Source organism: Buteo buteo, chromosome 4 (genome assembly GCF_964188355.1).
Source record: "Buteo buteo chromosome 4, bButBut1.hap1.1, whole genome shotgun sequence".
Classification (NCBI taxonomy): Eukaryota; Metazoa; Chordata; class Aves; order Accipitriformes; family Accipitridae; genus Buteo; species Buteo buteo.
The window spans coordinates 65,143,082-65,150,265 of NC_134174.1; the positions used below are offsets into that span (position 1 = coordinate 65,143,082).

At 42.5% G+C, this 7,184-nt stretch overlaps 1 long non-coding RNA gene across 1 annotated transcript; it reads left to right on the forward strand.

Moving 5' to 3' along the window:
* Positions 1-267: 267 nt before the first annotated feature.
* LOC142030710 (uncharacterized) lies at positions 268-6,280 on the forward strand. Its single transcript, XR_012650243.1, has 3 exons — positions 268-913; positions 1,033-1,145; positions 4,751-6,280. It is a non-coding gene; the product is annotated as an uncharacterized LOC142030710 (long non-coding RNA).
* Positions 6,281-7,184: the final 904 nt, after the last annotated feature.

A 7,184-nucleotide genomic window follows, 5' to 3' on the forward strand; every position in this document is an offset into this window, starting at 1 on the left:
TGGAGCATGAGGAAGGCTTTTATTTAATTGTGAGTCATTAGAATTGGCAGGTTGAGGAGAAAGGCAAACACGTGCGTTGCTGGAAATGGGATGTGGTTGTGGTGTTTCAGATTAGCTCAACAGACGTTGGGAGTGGCAAAAGCGTATTGCTGTGTCAGCCATGCTACCACAGATGGCATGCACTTTGTTCTCTAACACTGGAGCTAGAAATGAGAGTCTAATGGTGAGATTAACATGACTAAGAGAAATACTTTTATGTGGAGACTGCCAGTTATCACATTTGCTTTTGCACTGATGAAGAAAAATTCTCCCTTGTTTTCTGTCTAGGCCTTCCAGAGCAACTGGAAAAGGCCATGCTTTGAGCGTCGCTTCTTGTGGCACTCCTGGGACTGAAATTCCAGTGAAGCACAGCTCTTTAAAATGTACTGTTTCTCAGGTGGCCCAAATGCTCTTCCCTCCATCTGACCAGTTCCTGCTGATCACAGGAAGATTTAGGGTGGAGGACATCTACTCCAGCCCCTGAAATCAAGGAGGTGTTTTACATCTTGTCCCAAGTACGACTACTACATGCATCATGAGGCTAAACTACAATAAGCATTTGGCAATGAGTGAAAGCACCTTCCAGCCAACGTTTATTCTTACTGCTTTCTTCATGCATGCAGGGACTGACAGTCTGCTCCAGGTACCTCTGAAGTCTGGATATGTAGAGACTCTGCCTGGGAGGCAAATAAAAAGTCTGGGCTCTGCTTGGCTCTGCTGGCCTCCACCAGTGCCCCTGGCTATAGCTTTTCTTCTTCTGTGTTCTTCAGCTAGTTTCTACTTTTCTGCAACATGTCCTTAAAAACCTTCTGGGCCTGAGAGATGCTGAAGAAGTCAGATACTCCTGATTTACTGTAGTCCAAGCAACAAATAGGTATGGAATAAATACGGCTGCTGAGCAAAAGCCTCCTGCACTCTGGAGCTAAAATGAAATAAAGAAAGGACCATGCCTTGGTGTTCCCTCTAGTAATGAATTTTATGCCTTTACCACAGGACCAGACCTTTGTATCTGCACAGAAAGTTCCTGAAGTTGTAGGAGATGATCCATGCAGAGCTGCTTTGAAAACCAGGACATCAGGCTTCACATTCCTTGTGCACAGATCAAGGTAAAACCCAGGGAGCCCCTATGGCACATGTTTTAAGGATTACTGTTGCTCTTGGTGTCCTGCAGCAGTGACTCAAGACTGCAGTGGAGCCGTTTCATGCTATGAAAAAATATGCTTAGCATATTTTCACAAATTTCTATGAAATTTCCAGGAATATTGAATGGTGAGATCTCCTTTTCTTCCTTCTTTCTTCACTTGAGTTTCTGTATTCCAGTCCTCAGTTTCTGCTATGCTATATATCTTTCTAACACTATAACATTAATTTAGCAGAACACGATAGCATTGAAACTCTTGTTTAAAAGATGTGCAAGCATTGTATTTCTTTTGCAGGTGACACTGCATAAAACATGATAAAAATATTTTTTAAAATGAAAGCGGAGGTAAACCCAACGTAACCTACCTCCTTGTTCCCTCCTGCAGGGACTGAAATGCTGAATAAAAGGACTGCAAGGAGTAGAATGCTTGCAATGTAAACAGATTTCTCAGGAATTTCTTTTACCATTGCTTGGATGAAAAACTTCTGCAAGATCTCCAGTAATTAATTTGCAGAGCATTTTCCTTGACTGAAACTATCAGTCATGCGCTGCCTTTGGGAGAGGTTGCAGCTCCTCTTTCCACGCTCAGGACCCCTTGCTCTGCAACTAACTTCTTGGATCCAAGTAAGACCACTGCAGGAAAGAGGTGTTTTTCATGCTGAGCCTTTGTCTCTGAGGCAGCTTTGCCTCAGAGACCCGCACACCACTGGGTTGGCTGGTGGAGCCCTTCATCCCTCTGCATCAGCAGTTACTTGCGTAAGCAGGTCTGTGGAGTCGGTGGAATTGCTTGTGTGAAGGAGTGCTCACCTAAAAACAAAGGGTCCTTTCTATTTGGTCCTTTGTAATTTCTGGTTCTTCATACGTTTTTACAGACGGATGGAATGGTTATAATGTTCCAAAATAAAAGACAGTTTTCTTTTGAAAAAGAGGCCATGCCTAGAAGTCGAGTGTGGAAAATGCTCCCTGTAGCCTTTTATTAGCTTCATTCACTCTAATATATCTGCCTTGTATGCCAAGAAAGTATAAACAAATGGCAGGGTATTGGTTTTTCAATAACAAGGTTTAAACCAAGGATATAAAAAGCATATCCTATCTGATGCTATTTATGAAACAATTAATATTGTCAATGTCTTCTCCATCTCCTCCAAGTTACATGTACTGCATAAACTTTGATATATCTCTAAGAAGTACAAAAAATACCAGCTGGAGAATAAACAGGGCAATGCGCCAACACTATTGGAAAGGGAAACGATTTCCATGTCTTCTTATAAAATGCTTTGATATTAAAATAAACCAAGATGTAATTCGCTTGAATATGCCCGTGAAGGCTCAGGGCACAGTCGACAAAGGGTCCTGGCTTTAGCTTGTAATCTCATGATTTATAGGCAGCTAATTATTTTGTTGTTCAGGACCTTTTACAACGGCAGTAGGTCTCCAATTCTTCTTTTTGCCCCTCGAACCGCAGCAATTCACCCCCCCGCTTTGTCTCTCGCGCGCACCCGCCCTTGCAGGTACAAGCTCCTGCCCTGCAGCCTGCTCCTACCGCTGTCCTCCAGGGATGCCCGGACCGCAGGGGTGGGGGGTGCAGGATGGGACCCACCGGCCCTAAGCCTGCCAGAAGATGCTCCGGGAGGCGCGGAACGGTGCGCGGACGCGGCGGTGCGCGGACGCGTAGGGCTCCGCACCTCCCCGGCGCTGACCGTGGTGCTGAAGGGGGACCGCGCCTCAGGGGGCGGCGGGGGCGAGCGGCGGGCGTGGGGAAGGGTATGGTGGTACACCTCTTCGTGGTTGTGTTTGACTCGGTACTATTAGGATAATGGTAATAGCAATAATTCTCCGCAAATTAAGGTGGAAATCTGTTCCCAGACAAAAGGGAAAAGCTTTGGGTAGGAATATCATACGTAGCCCGAGTTTCCCTAGGCGAAGGTTATTGTGGCGGCTTTGCGTTCCCGTTTTAATCACCTCCCTTGTTTGTCACCTGAAAATTTCAGAGCTGCTTATCAATAATCCTCCGTGTGTCATACTGCTGCAAAACATCCCGATCAATATATTATCATTTCAGAGCTTGATTATGAAGGTGAAGGGCATTATCAAGGACATCTGGAAATTCTGATCAGTGTTCTGCAATCCCTGATCGGCTTCAGTGCTTTTTTACAAGCATAGTCTCTGGAACAGAATAAAATCAGAATCTCTAACTAGAGAGACAGTGCCTTGTCCTCTCATTCATACCAACCCTTGCTGCCAGTAAACAAACAAACAAAGAAACAAACAAACGAAAAGCAGAGGTATCATCTGCACGTTTGCCCTGGAGTCTTTTAGCCTATCCTCTATTCTTCACCCCACTGCAGCTCTCAAGCACAGCAATACATAACAAACTTCTCACAGCAGTGTGATGTGTACTGGATACAATTTTCCTGGCTGCAATATTTGAGGCAACAGTGATCTAGAGAAAATGGAAATATATTAAAAGTTTTTTGGTTTGGTGTTTTGGTTTGGTTTTTGGGGGGTTTGGGGGGGCGTTTTTATAACAGCATTACACAAGTAACTTAGTTCTCATACTCTGGGAATGACAACACATGGTCATGTGTTCTTTCCATCACGTGGATGGAAAGAATACACATCAGGCTGCTGAAGAGAAACAGCTAGTGTTTGCTTAATATGTTAGGATTATTATTTTGTCAATTCTATTGCTCTGTATGTACTCAACAGTATATAAATGTATTACATTTAATGCATATGCCTAGATGAAATTGTTCCACTTTCTGTCATACATAATATTATTATTATTTGCCCTGTCTGCCAACTTGAACAAGGTGTTCAATTTTACACAGTACCCTTTCATTGGTTTTTTTTCTGGTATTATTTATGGATCCTTAATGACAAGCCAAAAATCTACCTGATGTAAAATAAGGTGAAAAAGTCATCCTTGGTTCCTAGCTAGTTTTGTTAGCGCTTCATGGTTGCTTCTCATATCTCTATATGAGGACAGGGTTTCAAGCCACCGTTCTGGACTGCAAGGCTGAATTGGTCACGTCTCTGTGGCTTAATGTCAAAGACAATCTCCTGTTATGCAGAGAACAGTGGTGTACCTATGATGGCCACGATGCTGATGAAGCTGAGCATTGGAAGTTTTGCACAACAGCGCATGTAGTCCTTCTACTGCTCTCCACCAGCATTGCTTTAATCAAGTTTATTAGTGACGAATTTCTGATATGTATTGCTAATGTTGAACTAAAATACATTAAAAATATTTTCTGCATAATGCTTGCCTTTCTAATAGATTTCTACTTTTTCAACCATGTAAAAAAAGAAGCAATGCTTGCTATGTAACTGTAAAGCTGTGACTCAGAGAAGGTTGATTTGGAATTTGGAGGAAAGAACTCTTGCCCCAGAGCAGTCATTCCTTGGCCTCTGATGCTTTGTCTTTATAATGTGGGTTTGAGCACTTAGAACAATATAGAGAGAGTGGAAATGAGAAGCTTTGTTATCTGGGATTAGGTTTTCCCTGGAATGTACAGAAACGTTACGTGTAAAGAAACCCAGAAACCTTTTCTCTGTTCTGTTTTGCAGGACTGGCAGAACAGGGTCTGTGCACCATGGGAGTGATGTGAGTACCTGAGCTGCCTGCATATCTGAAGACAAGATGTTGTGTTGATACCCCAGCCAAAAAAGGTAGAAGGACCCTCCTGTGGTGTGCATATCACTTGGGCTTCTTGGGTTTCCTGAAACATGGAGCTTGCCTGAGGAGTAGCCTTCCCTGAGGACTGGCAGGCAAGACAGGGTCATTAATAAGCACAAAGCACACCAAGGTCTTGACAAAGCAGATCTTGTGGAAGCACAAAATGGCCCCATCATTCATTTATTTTGCAAAACCACAAGCTATTTTGGGGATCTGCTGACTCAGAACAAGCTGGTTCAGATTGTCATGTCATTTATAATAGAGGTTCTTAGGGAAATTAAAGTGATCTCAGGATCTTTTAATGAAATACAAAATACAGCTCACGTTCAGTATGTACGTTCAGCATAACACTTGTACAATTGCCAAGGATTTCTGATATGAACACACGAGTCTTTATAAGCAGCTGATTTTTGAGTCAATGGGCTGTAACACTTTTGAAATCAATGATTATTTAAGAACTCCTAAAACTGCACATTGTCTAGCTGCTGTGCACACAAACATTGGATCTATTCTGCTCTCTGTTGGCTCTCTGCAAATGGATAATTTGGTTCTGAGGTCTGAAGACTGAGTGTGGATTATACACCTCTTTTCTAGCCCAGCCAGTAAAACATTCACCATACAGCTTTGCAGCAGTTTTTTATTTCAGGAGGAGCTGAAAATACTCAGCACTTTTCAGGTGTGGTTCCAGGACACTCATGGATTATCATAAATAAGCTATTTATGGCCACAAAGAGATCTGCTTAATTAGGATTTCACCCGTGCTGATGTTTACACAGTTCATTTTGAATTTTTTTTTTTGTTACATTCTGTGTGATACCTCAGAGTTTACAACTTGGTATATAAGCACCAATCTTCAGATTTAGAAGCTGTAAAGCTACCATCTATCCATTGTTCTTTGGGTGTTTCTGTCCTCTCGTATTTTGAAACAGGTAAAATGAGTTCCAGTAAAGCTTAAGTTTGGATGAGATGTTAAAGAACAGCACATGTTCTGCCTTGAAATCCTCCAATGATACTTTTCACAAGAGATTTCCTCCAGTATATTTAGCTGACCTCTATTCTGAGAGTTCCCGTGTGAAAGTGATAAATTGTGCACACGTGACTAATATCAACACAAAGATGATTGTACTTTCTAGAAATTAGACAGGTGGGCAGGTCACAATGACAAGAGCAAAGGATATGTTGTATGAGTTTGTGGTGACTTCAGAGCATCATATCACGTTATGTAGAGCATGTATGTAGTGCTGTATGAGATGAAGATTGTACTTAGATCACATCATTTGCCCCCCTGGATTTATTCCAAACGACATGGAATTTGCAACAGCACTTGTTTCACAAAAACATCACAACCTAGAAATTTTTCCTCTTTCCTGTGAAAAGGATATCTTTGTGAGTCAGACACAGGACTGTGATGAGCCTCAGAAATAAAAGTCTCATAAATTAAACAACCTGCTTTCTTGCAGTGCTATAAGGTTATTTGTCAGGAAAGACTCTCAGCTTGCCAGGAAGCCACCGGAAACGGAGACTTACAAAGCCTTCCATTTAAAGGTACAAAAATGCCATTGTAAGGCATAATAAGGGAACAGCTTTAACTGTTCCAAAATACCTCTCAACCCACACACATCACATACACCTTGGTACACTCAACCAAGTGAAACCTGAGATAGGCTGCAAAGCGTAACTCGCTTGTCGTTTTTCTAGTCTTGAATAAAACATCCTTATCAAATGCATCCTGCAAGAGACATTCCTTTTGATGAGAAAGTAGCATCCCTTTTCTGGGTAACCTCTGCTTGTTTCCAGTCATGCGTTTCAGAAGAAGCAATTGAAAGAATGACAGAGAAATGCAATGTTTCTGAATAACTCAGATTTTACAAAGGCCCTGATAGTACGTAGCGGTTTGCAGTAAGAAGGGGAGAGCCATTGAGAGTGGCTCAAACTCCACAGTAGTTAATCTTTGGCATTCACAAAATTGGTTTTAGCTGCCTGGACAGCACAACAGCAGCTCTAAAATCCGATGGTGGAAGAATTCATTTTGATTGCCTGTGAAAGGAGTGTTTCTGCGTGGGGCAAGCTGTTAACTGTGTTCTCATGCCTCCTTTCTTCTCCCTCTGAACATCTAAACCCTGATGCAAGGAGGTACTTCAGCACTTCCCTGTGGAAGAAACTGTTTAAAGTTAGCCGTGAAGTCAGGTAGTGTCTTGATGGATTACTGCTTCCCTACAATTGCTGTGGGGCCAAACGCTGCAAACATCTACGGGAGAGCATGGGACTCTTCTAGGGAGAGACTCCTGGCTGGCCAGTGCCACCTTCTGCAAAGACATGGCATGC